Here is a 17,827-nt window from a genome sequence, read left to right as displayed (position 1 = left end):
CACACCAACTGTGGGTAAATCCAGCATTATCAACACACTTCTGTCCCTTGGCTGATCCTCAACCCTGTGCATCCACTTGATGCACATTTCCTCTGTTCTGACTGTGCTCCTCGTCACCTTAAACAAAAAAATAGAATATGTGAAAAAGGTATACATTTCTCAACACAGTTTGTAGACATTTATTTCTGAAAAAAAATTAGATAAGCACAATACACAGTTGACATTTTTATATTCAGATGTTAACACCTTTGAACACATATTGGATGATATTCAAACCTGCAGCCACAATCTACATCCACAGCTTAACTGAAAAAGTATGTTTTTCAGGGAGTGAAAAGATTTTATGTTATGACATCATCTTGATGGGAGATGGTCTATTAGTAATGCTCTTGGCTTAGGATTGTAAAGTATGAATGTGTGCTGCTAATACAGCCAAACAGCTGGAAAAATACTATACTTCTGTTTGGAATTGTGTGTGTGCTTGCTTTGCTTGACTGCCCGAATGTTGAACATATGTGCGGTTGCCTCTCTGACTGCAAACGCTTATTTGTAACATAGCGCGTTGCACGTGGACCCAGCGTTCTGTTGCAGGAAGCGTTGTGTGTAGTTAGCTCTCCGACTGCAAACGCTTTTTCACTATAGCGCTTTGCATGTGGGTCCAGCGTTGTATTGTTAGTTGCTTGAACATTTCACTTCACGCCACTCGACTGAGGTACACAAGCTCACAGATAAGGTTTGCCACCATTTGTTTTTGTATGCAGCCTTTACTTGGCTACCAGAGTCATTTTTTATCTTGTTGGCTCATTCTATAACTAGTACGCTGCTCTGAAATGGTTCGCGAGCCCTGTTTAATCGCCTTTTTCTAAAATTATGCATGCTGATTCGTGATGTGTAATGGCTATATCTGCCTTAATTTTTTGTGTGGATTGCTCAATTTGCGTTAATTATTTGGGTTAGTCGTAATACATATTTAATTGTTTAAGCGCTCTAATTTGGGACTGTGCAGCTGCCTTCTATGGGTATGTTCTATACCATTACTAATGTTTTTGTGGGACTTGCTCTATGTGTTAACAGAAGTTTGGACTTGCAGTAAGGCGAATATCGCTTTTGGAACTGCGCTGATTGTACTTCCCTCACGCTAGTGGGGTAGAAGACTTAGTAATCCTCCCAGTACAGTTGATCTGAGTGTATGCGCTGCTCGCAGCAATTGCCCTAACCACATAGGAATACTCATGCAGAGTACCTAACCTGCTGTTGAATCATTTATTTAGAACCTCTGTTCGAATACACCTGCAATGCAATTTTGTCCTAGTTTGCTCAGCTTTTGTCTGCTAATTGTTTGACTGCTATTCAAATTTCCATTGCACTTTTGTGTTTGTTTTATTTGCATTTTTCCTACCTATTCCTAGCTTAGTTATGTTTTTTTTTATACTTGATAAGGTTAACCTAACTTAACTGAACTGCATTGTTCTTTCCAGCATTAACTGTGTATGTTATGACTGTCTGTTTCTCAGCCCTAAACTCCTGTACTGCCTGCCTCATTACAATTTTTTCTTTTCTCCCTTGCATGTTCTAGCTTGTGTTCCTGCCTACCCTCCTTCTCCTCCTGAATGCACCCTAACGGAGGCTCATGTTGAGAACCCACAAACCAAGGACATTTAAATCAACCTAGAATCCCATCTGCTCCCTTCAGGACATTTACAGAGAAAGTATGCTTATTGATTATCTTTCCAGGACATTTTTTAGAGAAAGTACCCATATTGCTTAAATATATATTGTAATTCATAAAAGTAGTACATACTTTAGTAGGTTGCAGTGCGCTCCCTTGCCAGGCCTGCCAGCAGCCAACTCTTTCCCCTTCCTTATCAATTTAAATTATCCCTACTCTCCCTCCCACACTTTACTTTTACCCCTTGTTGAGCCTGATAACCCCCCTCCAGCCCCTTACTGGATATTCCCCGTAGGTGTCCCTGTTCACTCATCTTAGCTGCCCAATAGGTAGCACCCCCTTTACCTTTCTTGCTGTCTCTACTACATTTCCCCTCTTGGTATCTTAGTACACTTTCTTTCAGTGTTTTCTTTGATATCTCGCCCACTGTTCTCTCTCCCCATATTCTCCCAGGACTACCTATCCTCTTCCTCCTCTCCCTTATTTCCCCATTCTCCTCCAAGCTCCTAGCCTCAGACCCTCACATACTATTCTTTCAGCACATATCTCCTCCCAACTCCATTTCACTGTCAGTCTTTGATATAAAATATATCTTTGCAATCTTACCTTCTAGCTCTCCTACTCTACTGATTGTTTTTTTTCCTCTCTTTTTTCTCCTTCCTTTGGCTCTTCCCGCTCCGTTCTCCCTGCGGGCTCACTCCGCTCCCCTACCCTACCCCCAAATACCACCCACCCCCAGCACCTCTACCTTTATACCTCTCAATCCCCCTCCCATGTATACTAATTAACCAATCAGAGTCCTACACTCGTTACCCCTCCTACTCTTACTCCTCCCACCCCACTTTACCTCACTCCACCACTTAACCTATCATAGTTCTTCTACTTGACCCCTCCCACTCTTTGTCTTCCCTCTCCATTATAGTTTCCCTTCTCATCACAGATTTTCCCCTTTCTCTCCCCTGCAAATACTTTCAACCCTATCCTCTTCCTAAGACCCCATCCTTTTATTTATTTATTTATTTTTTTTTTTTTTTGTGCTGCCTACTCAACTCCACTACATCAATCTCTTCCACCTCTGCTTGCCAAACATGCCTCCCAAAATCCTTCATAATATCTATGTCCCATCATTACTACTTGTACTTCTCATTCCCCTATATTTTGCTACTTCCTACTCTCACAAAATACCCTTTTCCCTACCTCCTACACAAACAAACCCTTGTACTCATTCACAACCTTCTCTATCTACCCACTACAACAACATATCTTCCACTCTTATTCCTCCCAAAACACTGTACCTTTTCCATCCCAAAAGCCTCACCACACCAAAAACTCTCACTCTGAAAATCCTCCCTCCCCATAACAGCCTCCTACTTCTAAAACACAAAAGACAAAAAGTTACTACCAATAATGACCTTGTCTTATGTGGCTATATTCATCCGAACCCTGGCCCCTGCCTCACCACTAACAACTTCTCCCCAACCCCTTTTCCTCCCTCTGGAACAAAACATAGTCCCCCTCCCACTTCTTCTACCACTTCCTCTCCTAACCCCCTTAAGCTCTTCTCTATCAATGCTCAGAGCCTAAATAACAAAATTCACCATCTTCATGCTTGGATTTGCCACAACCAACCAGACATCTTAGCCATTTCTGAAACCTGGCTAAAACCCCACATCACCGACTCTGAAATCTTACCTCCTGATTTCCAAATCCACAGAACTGACCGACCAAATAAAAAAGGTGGAGGCTCTGGAATAATTTTCTCTAACCTTCTCTCCCTGATCCCTCTACAAATTCCAACTTCTGAGTTCAAAAACGCTGAACTTACAGCCAGTCTCCTTCGACTAAATAAACATAAGAACATCTGCATTATCTCCCTTTATATATCCCCAGGTGACAACATAACAACCCTTGAAAATATTCTTTACTGGGCCTCAACTGAAATCAAATTTGAAACCTACATTCTAGGCGATGTTAACATTGATTGGAATAAAATCAACTCTCCTTCCCCCTCCCAATTCATCAACCTCTTTAACTTCACCCAAGTAATACACTCAACCACCCAGCCTAACAAAACAAATCCCCCAGGATCTACCATTGACTGGATCCTAGTCTCTCATCCAAACAAAATAACTCTTTCAGGCACTATCCCTGACACCTTCAGTGACCATCTCCCTACTTTCATACACCGCTCCACTAACTCTACCCAATATCTACACCACTACATCCACACTCGTAATCTCAGCAACTTCAACCCAACTATCTTCTCAAACATTCTTAAACATACCAACTGGCAGACCCTAAATACACTTCCTCTAGACAAAGCTGTAGAACAGTTTAACTCTATCTTCCTAAATACTCTGAACTCCCTAGCTCCTCCAAGAAACAAACGAGTCAAAGCTAACTCTGCCCCCTGGCTATCCAAAGAAACAAAACAAGTCATGCATCAAAGGGACAAATCTTGGAAGCTATACCAGAAAAATAAAATCCCTTCTTCCCTGCTCCAATACACCCAACTCCAACCTAGCAAAAAACTAATCACCCTGGACAAAAGAACTACTACTACAAACTACAGTCCAACCATAATAAGAACCCCAAACAGTTCTGGAAATCAGTAAATTCCCTTCTCCACCCAGGATCCAGAAATAACCCTTGCCCAGACCCAAGTAAAACTGACTCAGATCTAAGCTCTCTCTTCAACAAATTCTTTACGGAATCTATAGCTAATCTTACCAAATCCTTCCCTAACAATAATACATCCAACTCTCTTTCCTCTACTCCCAACAACCCCTCTAACTGTCCTCCCAGTTTCCAGCTGAAACCTGTTTCAACTATATTCATAAAAAGACTCTTATCTAAACTAAAGCCATGCACTAATGCCCCTGACAACATCCCCTCCTCTTTCCTTAAATGTACTGCCGAAGGTATTGCTCTCCCTATCAGCATCTTAATTAACAGATCTATAAAAGAGTCATATGTTCCTATGCTTTGGAGATCAGCCTACATTCTCCCACTTCATAAAGGAGGCAAAAACACAAATATCTCCAACTTTCGCCCAATTGCCCTACTCTCACCTTTATCAAAAATCCTAGAGAAATGCGTCCACCACCAACTCATGCCTTTCTTAATCCATAACCACCTCCTAACACCCACCCAACATGGTTTCCGCCCTGGACACAGCACCATTACTGCCTTACTATCCTTCTTAGAAACAGTCAACCAAGCCAGGGATTCTGGGTTACTAGTTTCCACTGTACTGCTAGATCTGTCTAAAGCCTTTGACACCATCTCTCACAAACACCTTCTCTTTCATCTATCAAACCTTCATCTCTCCCCTGATACTCTATCCTGGTTCTCTAGCTACTTATCAGACAGATCCCAAGCTGTCAAATGGAACAACCCTACCTCCTCCTTCTTACCTACACCCACTGGTGTTCCCCAGGGGTCCATCCTTGGACCCAGGCTTTTCAACATCTTCATAAATAACCTTCACTCTGCCATCCCAGACACAACAGTCATCCAATACGCAGATGATTCTACCTTAGTCTGCTCCGCCTCCAACATTCCCGAACTACTGACAAAAACCCAAATAGCTTTTTCCACTACTGAGAACTGGATGCACCAAAATCATCTCTCTCTAAACTCTAATAAATCCAAAATTCTTCTCTTCGCTCCCTCCAGGGCTTGCACATTTGATAAAACAGCATTCAAAATCATAAGCCAAACCAAGTCAACTATAGAGGTGGTCCCATCTGCAAAACTCCTTGGCATCACTATAGACGAACACCTCAAATTTGATAGCCACATACAACAAAACATAAAGAAAACCCACCAAAAGCTAGGTATGCTCTATAAGAACAACTGCTTTCTCTCCAACTCCGCTAGGCATTCCTTAGCAATTACCTTTCTTCTACCATCTCTACTATATGGAGCCCCTCTCCTTACTAACCTGTCTTCTTCCATCTCCACTAAACTCGAAATCTGCTATAATAAAATCTCTAAATTTGCTACCAAATCTAAAACCTCTTCTCACCATTGTCTTTCCCTACAAACTCTGAACTGGCTAGAACTCCCTAACTACCTAGACTACCTCCAACTAACCACTGCTCACAAATTAATATCCTACCCTGAAAAATGCCCAGCCCTAGCAAACATCCTTCCACCATACACCCCAAACAGATCTCTAAGATCTGAACACCAAAATTTAATCACCATCCACAAACCCAATCGCCCTGCTGGCCAACTCCTTCTCTCCTACTCTCTTGGCAGGAAATGGAACTCTCTCCCTTCTTCTCTTAGAGCAACATCTAACACTGAAGCCTTCAAAATTCAACTTTTCTCTTACTTATCCTCTAAACACAAGTGCACCTGCTTACATCCTACATAAATCTAAATAAATTCCCCTTGAACCCTCTACATCCTTTCTCTTTACTCTACCCTAATACTTCTTCTTTTCTTCTCTTTTCTCTCTCGATCACTGCTTGATCAAACTATATTCTACTCTCAGTTTATGTACTTTCTCTCTCTCTCTACTCCTCATATGTAAATATTGTAAATAGCATGTAACCTTAGACCTTCTTCTCATACAGTCAAACCTGCTACTTGAAGGAAACTACTAAATCTATTGTATCTACCTTCCTGAATGATGTTTTTTGAAGTATACTGCGTGTATTTGATTTTTTACTAACTGTATTCAATGTAATGTAATTCCAAATGTATATATTTTATTACTATTTTTACACTATGTAACTTAGATTGTATTTGCTTTGCTTTTGGAGCTTTTCTCCCCGGGCCTCCACTGAAAATGGGTACGTTCTGGCCCAGTGGACTTCCCCGGTAATCAAACTGGAAATAAATAAATAAATAAATAGGTACATTAACAGTAATTTAGAGCATACATTCCTCAGGCAGTGTGAAAGTGTCATGCAGCATACAGCTTCTGTAAACAGAACCATCCATATTGCTGTATGTTAAGGACCCAGAAAGGTATGTGTGAGGGCCATTATTCCTTGCTAAATTGCACATCAGTAAGAAAGTACATACACATTCCCTGTTCTTCATTTCAGCTGTTAGTCTGTCCATCCCAGTCCCTCAATATTTGAGGATTATGTTGTTTTACTGTGGACTACAATATTTCATGAGAAGACAGACCTTCATAGCATTTTTACAAAGTATGCAATATTCGCCAAAAAATTGCTCAGATATATAATAGGATTTAGTAAGATGTACTGCCCCAGCAATGAAATAGCTTATGTCAACAGAATGTTAACAGATCACAGTATATTAGTAGGAATTCAATGAATAACTGAATTAGTTATTCACAGCTACACTCAAAATATACGTTAATATCAGTAAGTATTTTTCTATAAATAAATACTGTAAGTATATTAAAGCAAGGTGACAGTTTCAGATATATGCCCCCCTTTCCAGATTGGAACACACAGCATACCAAAATATAGACATACCGACCTGTTTCCTTACAAGCTGAGTTAACAATCAGCATATGTTACTTGTAAACAAACAGGTACTGCTGCCCAAACACTGTTGTTCAACAGCCGATGTTATCAGATCGTTATGGATTACAGTTATATTTGTAGAACTATAAAGACTGCATCAGTGAGTTCTCACTATGCACAACATAAGCCGTAATATAAAGTATTGCAATATGGTTCTTCCAGAAAATGCTATGGGTGAAGTTAACCAAGGTAACAGGTACAGATATATGTTCCCCTATGTAGTTTGGAACCCACATGTCAAAACTTGGACATGCTAGCCAGTTGCTTTACAGGCAAGCTAACAGTCAGCACACTGTTCTTGAACAGACAGGTACCTCTCTACAAACCTTGTTATTAGAAAGTTGATGGTATCAGAACATTACAGATTATGGCCATATTCGTACAAATTCAAAGACTGTATCAGAGAGTCATTACCATGCACAACAAAAACGTTAATATAAAATATTGCAATGCGGTTCTTCAAAACAATGATATGGGTGAAGTTAACAAAGGTAACAGGTACAGGGGTCTATATCAGAATTGCGAAAGCTGTCTTTCGCGAATACATGTTCATCGACACACATACGTCGAAGAACGAGAACAGTGAAGTACCAAAAGAGTGAAATGAAGAATGCCGAATGGATTTTCTTGGCCAGCAGGGTGATCGTAGTGCGGTCTCGGAGTTGGTATATATAGTAGGGGTGTATGGGGGGTGCAGGGGGCTTGCCCCCCTGCAAAAATGTTTGAAAAAGTGTTTTAAGTAAGGTTTGTACAGTTAGGTTTACCTTATCTGTATGGCGCTGTTACTTCCGGGAATGCATTCGACGTTCTCCATTTCACTTTTTTGGTAATTCACTGCTGTCATTCTTCGATGTTTATGTGTCAGTGAACATGTATTCACAAAAGATAGCTTTCGCGATTATAATATAGATCCTGGGTACAGATGTATCTTTCCCTATGTAGTTTGGAACCCACAACAAGCCAAAATTTAGACATGCTGGTCAATTGCTTTACAGGCTGAGCCAACATTCAGCAAGGGGCTTATTGTAGAAAAAAGGTACTGAAGGTGTTTCCTAGAAATCCTGCAGTAAATGGATGAATACGTAAAAAGCATTCAATTTTTAGACCTTTCATAGTAAAGAAATAACAGTTATCAACACATAACTAAACACATATGCATAAGCAATGAGATAGGCATTACTTTTTAAATTAAATAAACATGTCTGTGTAATTGTTTAGGATGAATGATGTGAGGATGTTATATATGTGTTTGTATTCCAACTTGTAATGGTCCAATAAGTGATTCATTAATTATGTATGGTGATAATGGTACTTAAATTGGGTGCAAACAAGGTGCACTTTGATTCTGTGATTAGAAGTGAGAGGTACATTGACAATTGATTGAATTTCTGTTGTCATGATTAGTACATCTGTTAAAGTTACTCATTTCAGAAGGTACATGTTTAAATTCATATTTAGTCAAAATGGTCATTTTATCAGACGTTGCATAAGTTACTGGAGTGATGTTGTCTTGAACTTTATGCATACAGGTTTTGTCCTTCTAAATAGTTTATTTCAATCCCTTATGCTGTTGTATAGACAGACTTCCATTGCAAAGGTTAACAGTATAAGAAGGATGATTTACAACAGCAGAGTTGAGCCATGAACACACTTCGACACAGGGTGAGTATGATGAACTTAAGTATAATTACATGTATTGATACATCTGAGTTACAGATAGAACAGTCCAAACAACATTTGTAATGCTGTTTGCATTAATATTCACAGGTCCCGCTAATATGGATCTACACCAGGGACTGGCAGGTGAGTGTCTCTATGCTGTTGCGGTGAACACTACCTTATTAGTGCCGCCACATCATTTCATGGCACTGCTGTTTACTGTTATATTGTTTCTTTACCATTTAACACTACATGTACATCCAGTGGAGAGGCAAGCCATGTATTTTCAAGTGCAGACAAATCAGGTATGTTCCAGCAAAATTATCATAGCTTTCAACAATGTGTAGCACATGTGGTACCTGACATTTTTGTCAATATTTGTCAATACAGGCCCATCTGGTGTGCAGTTGCAATGTCCATCATGTGAGTATTTGCACCCAGTATTATTGTGTTGTATATGTGATGCTGTCAGTATTCATTTTGCTAAATACATAACTGTGTTGTCTTTCTCTTTACTTCCTCACTGCAGGATCCACAATCTAGCCCACCACCTCTACACAGCAGGAGTCTGTCAGTGGTTTGCTATTAAGGATGTTTTATATCTGTCCTTGCTGTTAATCCTGGAGTTGACTTCCATTAATAGTGTTCCCTTCTTACTATTCTTAGGTCAGTCTGTATCAATATCCTCAAGTGCACATATGAGTGGTATGTGTATGGCACACATTCTGTATGTTTTAACTTTGTTCATGTTGTCAGTGGTGTAAATGATGTGATCAGTAATGCTGTTTGTCTATTTGTACTAGTTGAAGTTCATTCCAGTGCAAGACCACCATCTTCCCATGAGTATTTGCCAGGTGTATTTTTTTTTGTATGCATCACATATGTCATGTATGCTGGCCATGTAAACAGATTACATATTTATTTTATGTACATTCTGTGAAACATACATACAGTAGACTGCAAGTGAAGTCATTATTATTTGTAACATTGCAGTGAGATATATATGCCATGGTCTTTGACATCTGTCATGTGATGTAAGCACAATGTCCTGAGCTGTGCCTTTGTATTTTGCAGTAGATCAACTATCTATGTCATCCAGCAGTCCATCCAGCGATCATGATGGTGTTCAAGATGTGTCTCAGCATGGCAGTATGGCCACTGGCACAGAGGACCTCAAGGTGTTTGGAGAGTCCATCTATGACGTTAACAGTGATGTTGCTGTAGGTGTAGCTTCAGATGTGGAGGTCCACTTGTCTAGCCATTCAGGAGATGCTGCCACAGTGGATGTTGAACAGGGTAAGACTGTTGACCAACACACTACAGTTGAGAGCACTGCTGCTGGTAGTTCCACATAACAACCAGAAACAGTGTGTTGCAGTAGATGTAGGTGAGCACTGTTGTACTTGATCAGGTGTTAGAGGGTGTCTGCCTCCTGCTGCAGGCAAATGAATGGTCACAGCAACAGCATAATTCAAACATCTGTGCATTTACCTGTGTCACAAATTATATGAAACATCAGCTAATTGTTATGCATGAAGGACAAGAACACAGACACAGTGAGATTATGGCTGTGTTGGCCACTCAGAATGAGAGTCCACTAGCTGTGGCATTGTTGGTGGAAAACTTCACCTCTGCAGTACTGCAGTAGTTTCATACTACCAGCAGGATTCTGTGTTTCATGACTGTGCTCAGCAGATTGCAACCTAGGAGAGGCAGGTCAGCTGTCCACAGAACCACCACTGTACTGTGATATGTGTTTTATGAAATTAAAATTTCTGCACTATCACCTGCATGATTTCTCTTTTTTTAATGTTATCATATATTACAGATATGTGTAGCACTGATGTTATTTACTGTTTACTATACAGTTTTACAACAAATGAATGTGTATGCATAACTGTGTCAGTTGTGCCCTGAGTTGATGGTCTGTGTTTTTCTTGTTGGAATATGTTATGCTTTTGTTATGTGTGATGCTCAGTGTGTACACCTAGTGGGTACTTGCCATTAGACCCAGTCTGTTCTGTTGTAGTGGGACAACACCTGACATCAGTGTTCAGTCTGTGTGATCATGTACATATGGCTTTGCATGACTCAAATATTTGGATGAGATGGTGTCATGTTGCCTGGGCCTGCACTTGTAATTGCACCCTACATTGCCTGCGCCTGTGACTTTTGTCCCCTATGTCCTCTTGCTCCTCCTCCTCCAATACCTGTGGATGTCCTCTTCAAACATTTAGCATTCATGGGGTAGTTTACCCACACCTGTAGCTGGAAGACCATCATGTGCTCTAACTAGCATGTTGTGCAGCATGGCACACACTGTTATCATCTGTGCTGTCTTTTCAGGTGTGCATTTCAGAGCACCCCCTGATGTGTTCAGGCATCAGAACTGAGCTTTCGATACACCAAACACATGCTGGGTGGTGTTTCTGGTTGTTGCATGTGCTGTACTGTAGGCCTTCTGTGCATAGTGTAATGGTTCATAGTACAGGGTCATTAGCCACAGACCAACTGGATAACCAGTCACCTGTCATTGGGAATAAAAACACTTTTGGTCAGAATGGATATTGTTGAAAGGGGTATCCTGACCTTGCATCCTAGCTGTGTTCCTGTACTTACCCAATAACAGCTGGTCAGGTATTTCACCTGGCTGGAATGCAGTCCTTAGTCCACTTCCCCTCCAAATGGCAGCATTGTGGACACTTCCAGGGTGTGTGGCCATAATGTTTGTTATATTACCATCTGCTGCACGCATAGCCTGGCAGTTGATGGATGGCCACCCCTTTCTGTTTATGTATTGGTCTACTTCTGGATGTTCTGGTGTCTTGATAGCTATGTGTGTGCAGTCTATTGCACTGAGTACATGTGTGAGGTTTGCAATGTTATAGAACTTGTGCATTGCAGTTCTCTGCTCCATGGGGATGGGTGGAAAGTTTATGTAGTCATCCACCTTGTTGCACATTGTTTCCAGGAATTTTGCCAAGATACAACTAGCAGCTGTCTGTTATACTCCCATAACATCCCTCATGTGTCTTTGTAATGTCCCAGATACAAGTACACCCAAGTTGAGACACTTTGGGTTTAAGGGACATGGGGTTTCATTGCAGGGTCTGCACAGACATATGTGGGGCACACGTTGCAAACAGCCTGCACTAGTGTCTGTCTATCTGTAGACTATTTGTTGGTCTGACAACTGGTTTAGTTGCAGTCTTGCTGTGACTCTGGCTGGCAGCTTTCTAGGATGGACAGCCACAGCTTCATTTATGGCTTGCATCACTGCAGTCTGTTGCAGTATATTAGCAGCAGATTGTATTTTTGTATGATTTTTTTCCAGTTTTGTTAAAGATTTCACCATACTCCTTAGTATTTGCTTGAACTCCTTGGTGTCCAGAAAGTATGCACTGAGGATTTTAAAAACAGAGTTGGCATATCTGTTTGTTGCATTTGAGTTGCATTGTGTGCACACCATGTGTTCTGGAATCAGACCGGTTTGTGCAGAATTCCTAATTATCCTATGCTGAATACTTAAGTACTCGGTCTACCTTCAGTGTGACTTCTGGAATCGTGTCCATAGCAGGTGTGGTGAAGACTTCATTTGGCATTCTGCACTGTCTGCAAATAGCTTCCATGAACTTTATAGAATCCATCCCAATGACATTTGTAAGAATGCAGATAAATTCAGAAAATCCAGCGTTTAAAGTTGTTTGGTTATGGTGGGGCATACTGTAACAAAAAAGGCTTTTTGTCTTTGCATTTCAGTTACTCTCTGAAAAGAAACTTCCCATATTTGCACTGTGGAGTGCTCTACTGTGACTCACAGAAAAGGTGTATGTGTGGGGGGAGTGGTGTAATATTCTTATAAAAAGGGTGTTTGTGTCATTAAAAAGAAAAATCTGAATGCTGCGGAATTTGGGCACAACTGTAGGAGAGCACACCCATTTGGTCACTGTTGTTTGAGGAGATGTCCCAGGGTATAAAGAAGGTATTATAATGGGGGGTGAACAGGGCAATCACAACATTTTGAGGTATAATATGTGGAATATAGAGTGGAGCAGACTATATTTAAATGGTCAGGTATTTCAGAGTATGCAATGAAATTTATAAGAATTTCTTTTGACACCTATTGAAAAACAGTGAGAGTTATTCTAGCAATGACATCTAGTAGCAAGTTGATACTGAAATAAGGATTTCCTTTTTGAGTTTTTGTTTAATTCCTGTTTTTCTTGGCATGTGGGGTCACTGTTTTCTATAATCCTTCCTTGATGTGCCTAATATTTTTCCCATTCTCCTCAGGTCCTGACAGGTTTTCTTACTTAATTTTATCTGAGTGTTTCTTAACAGACTGGTGTCCATATCCTCATACGCTAGAACTCTGCCCTTCTTGCACTTTACATTTGTGGTGCGGTGATTGATACCCACTCCCTTGGCTAGATCACTTTAGTGTAGTGCCTTTGTTAAGTGTCCCATGTGTCACTTTCTGTCCATTGATGAGGACTAAGTCAGAGGTGTTTGGATGTCACTTTCAGCTTAATTCTAGCATTGACCAAGAGATAATTGAGTCTTTTTACCTCCTTACTCTGGATGTTGGTACTTCTGTTTTCTCATAATCATAATTACAAGCAGGTAATTATGTGTATGTAAAAATGTTGTCACTGATTTCTCTCTCTCTGTGTAGGCACAATACTGCCTGGCATTGACATAACTGTTCTTGGTATCCATTTTGCAGTCCTTGTTTCCATCCACCTTCATTTTCATTTGTGGCCATTTTTTCTTAAGAAGTTGGAAGACTATATTTATTGAATGTGACATCCAAGACATACATACTTAATTTCACTGTAATTACTGGGATTGCGTGTGACTTACTAATTACTGTTTGCTCATTATTCTGAGTTTGCAGGATTATTGTGTTTGATGCAACATGTAATACTTTAATGTTCATAAGCTGTTACTTGGTTAACGTCCACTAGGGCTTTTACAAGACTAGCAGTGCACTGCAAACCATTTGTGTTCCAAATATTATACAGGAGAGGCAAGTTAGTAGGCAGGTAGGTAGCTAAGGATTTGTAGGTGGGCTATTAGCTAGGATAATACTTTTCCTATTGATGGCCTCTGCCCAAAATGGACATGGTGGTAAGATCAGGTGTAAATGTACGATTTCCCATCCAATTGTCAATGATCTGTTTAACTAGGGTCAGGGATGAACGTTGTTTTACATGGATTAGGAGCCTATTCCACAGCGCAGGGATCTTTTGAGACACATATCTGTCTCTCTAACATGTTCCTTATATGTTACAAGTGAAGTTCAGATCCCTGGATCTAGTGTTTCTGGTGCTGTTTGTTTTGTGCATGTGCAACAGATCCATCAGAGTTGAGTCTGAGGAAGCCCTGTAAGACAGGCAAAGATCCCCTCTTAGTAATCTGTAGGAGACTGAATGCAGAGACAGAGCCTTGAGCCAATATGTGTATGACAGGATATTCATGCCCTGAATTCTCCTGATGAGAAACTTTTGTGGGCATTCCAACTGTTGCAAGTGTCTGATTAGATAAGTTCCAAAGGGGGAATTGTATTCAATGATAGATCTGATAAGTGCCACTTAGAGTGGTACTATAACTTCCTTGTACCTAGATGACTGGATGTTTTTGGTTCAGTAGTAGCCTACATATGTTAGAATTTGCCTGTAGTGATTTTTGGTGTTTTATTTCCTGCTTTTCTCAATGGTAACTTTATAGTAACATTGGGCAAGCTAGCATACCAATAATTAAACAACTGAATATATGTATAAGCAAACCGAGGTAATGTTAATTTAATCCTTTATTACAGTCACTTATCTCACGGCATCTCCCTAGTTGTTTGAAATGAGGTTCTAATTAATGTGCAATCAGCAACCAATGTATATAAGTTTTTGTTCCATTTTTAATTGCAAAAACTTGTTGTACATAAACAGAGAGAACTGTTTGATTTTATGTGCCTGTTAACTGCTTTGTACCTGGTCTCATGCATTGTTCTTGTCTGGTGTTCATCATGCATTTCATGACCCTTTCTTTCTAATCTTGTTTCTTCATAGATTCATAGTAGCGTACTAGGCTAATGGCCCTGGGGCCTTTGCAAGCCTAGCCCAAAGGATTCCCTGGCAACATGCCGCCCAATCTTATTTCCCAGTGCCTCTGTCCAACAGGGCCACTGAAATGATCCCCGGGGTGAATTAGTACTAGGTAGCCTATCTACCACAAGAGGAATGGTTTCTGGCCCAGAAATTGTTATCTGTTGGTCGTTTGGAAAAATTTTTCCATCTCTTTCAACTTTCTGGTTTAAAAGCCCACATTTGCTCTTGTTTCCTGCCTTTTCTGTAACTAGTCTAGTCCAGGTACAGATTTGCTGTATCCAGGACTGTTGGTAAGCTTCTGAATGGTGCCAAAGTCTGCTCTTCAATTTTCCCTTAGATCTGCTAGTTCTCTCCTCTCCTGCACTTTTGCTAGCTTATTAGTTTAGCACTTTACCAGACTTCTTGTAGCAATTATTGTAGCACACAAAAGTGCTACCAGCACTAAATGTTCTACAAGGAAACAGCCCCAGTACTTATTATTAATCCCCACCCCTCCAGGCATCTCTAAAGGTCACTTCCCTGTCCTTTCTCCTATTAACCTGGTGAATTTGGGCATCCTGAGGCAATGTAGCAACTGCCTTATTTTATTTTTATTTATTTATTTTATTTTATTTTATTTTACATTTTATTTTATATTTGTTGACCGGGCTAGTCTAACTGGATTTATGTCCATTTTCAGTAGAGGCCCAGGGAGAAAAGCTCCAAGCATGAACAGTAAAACACAGTTAACAATATATAACAATATATAACTAGGACATGTAAGAAAACAGTACAGTGGTAGCATTGGTTAAAAGCAAAAATATAGTAATGTAATTATAGAATATAGACATTATGCTAAAAGTTTATTTAAGTAAAGAATGGAAGATGTACTAAACACAAAGTGGGTATGAGCACATCAGAGTAAAGTCCTTATAATTTTTTCTCTTACTATGAAAAAAAAGAAGCATGATTAGGAGACCTAAGTTAGAGGCCTAAGTTAGAGGGGGGGGGGAGGGTAAGAGTAGGAGGGGAAATAGATTTCAGTCTGGGTTAGCACAGGGACAAAGCCACTGAGTTTTAAGATGTTCTTTAATATGTTTTTTGAATAGGGATGTAGGTAGGTTAGATAGTTCAGGAGGGAGCTGATTCCAGTTTTTGCCTGTAGTGTTTGAGAAAAGTGAGTCACCAGCTTTATTGTTAGATTTAATAGAGGAGACCAGGAGTTTATTAGCAGAACGTAGTGTAGCTAGATTTTTGTATGGTGAAATCAGATTAGTGAGGATAGGGGTATTATTGGGGTGGTGTAGGATCTTTTGAGTGGTAAGTAACTGTTGATAGAGTATGCGGTTCTGCAATTCTAGCCATCCTAGTTGTTTGAGGTTAAGACAGTGGTGAGTTTTAAAGGGTGTACATGTAATGAATCTAGCTATGCTATTATAACAGGTAGAATGTTTGGAGATGTTATTCTTAGATAGGTTAGTATATATAGCAGAGGCATAGAAAAGGGTAGAAATGAGGTGGGTCTGGGCAATAGTTTTCCGGGCTGTGGGGGTAAGGAAGGGTTTGATTCTATAAAGAGTACCAAGTTTTTTGTTAACAGATTTTATGGTGGCGTTAATATGATCATCATAGTTAAGACGATTGTCAATTGTAACACCTAGTAGGCCGGTGGTAGTATCCGGGGTAATGTTAGTAGCATTGTTAGAGGTTATAGAGAAGAATGGTGTGGAAGATTTGTGAGTTGGAGTAAAAAGCAGTAATTTTGTTTTTTTGGGGATTAAGGAGGAGGCAATGTTTCATAAACCAGTTTTCCACATTTTGGAACACAGTTTGGGTGAGGGACTGGAGGGAGGCTATGTTCTTAGCAGTGCAGATTAAGGTTGAGTCATCTGTATATTGAATGCAGGTGGCTTGAGGTATGTCCATGTGGAGGTCGTTAATAAATAAGGAGAAAAGAAGGGGACCTAAGATTGAGCCTTACGGGACTCCAATATTTACTGGGAGTAATGAAGACAGATTGTTATCCCAAAGCACTGCTTGCTGCTTGTTTTGAAGATAACACCTAAACCATTGTAATGCTTGTGGATCAAGAGAATGGTATTTTAGTTTGTCTAGAAGTAAGTTATGGTTAACCATATCAAAGGCTTTTGACAGGTCTATAAATAGTGCAGAAGAAAAGGAGTTATTGTTACGATTTTTATTTATAGAGTCAGTGAAGGATAGAAGGACAGTCGCTGTGCTGTGGAATGGTCTAAAGCCATGTTGGCAGTTGGCTAGTTGGTTATTTTGTAGAAGGTGGTTGAGTAGTTGTTTATGAATACATTTTTCCATTATTTTAGCTAATGGGGAGAGTAAGGCAATAGGGCGAAAGTTTGAAAGCTCTATAGAAGATCCACCTTTGTGTAGTGGAATAATGTGAGATACTTTCCAAATGGTAGGGATTTTGCCTTCAGAGATAGTTCTGTTAATAAGTATAGATATGGGGTAATGAATAGCTTTTGCGGCAATTTGTAGGTATTCAGATGGGAGTTGGTCCGCAGATGGGGTGCAGGGTTTCAGTTTTTTAAGCAGTTTAAGAATATGAGATGTAGGAATAGGTTGTATATGAAAGGTAGGAGACGTCGTCTTGGAGGTGTGTGGTAGGGAAACAGTAGGTGGGGGTACAGAATTAGCTAGGGTTTGAATGGCTTCTGTAAAGTATTTATTAAAGGCATCAGGGATCTGGATGAAATTATTATGGTTGAAACCTAATGGGGCAGGAGTAGTTGAGTGTCATGTCTGAAGAAGTTTGTTTATCCCTGACCAAAATTTTTGTAGTATTTGTTGATTAGTTTGTTGGAGGTGTAGGTAGAAGTCTTTTTTGTCTCTAAGAGTATCCTTCTTGGTGGCATTTCTTAACTGTT

Source organism: Protopterus annectens, chromosome 10.part0, assembly GCF_019279795.1.
Source record: "Protopterus annectens isolate FY-2018-M chromosome 10.part0, PAN1.0, whole genome shotgun sequence".
Lineage (NCBI taxonomy): Eukaryota > Metazoa > Chordata > Ceratodontiformes > Protopteridae > Protopterus > Protopterus annectens.
The sequence above is the reverse complement of the archived record's forward strand: the minus strand, read 5'-3'. Positions refer to the sequence as shown.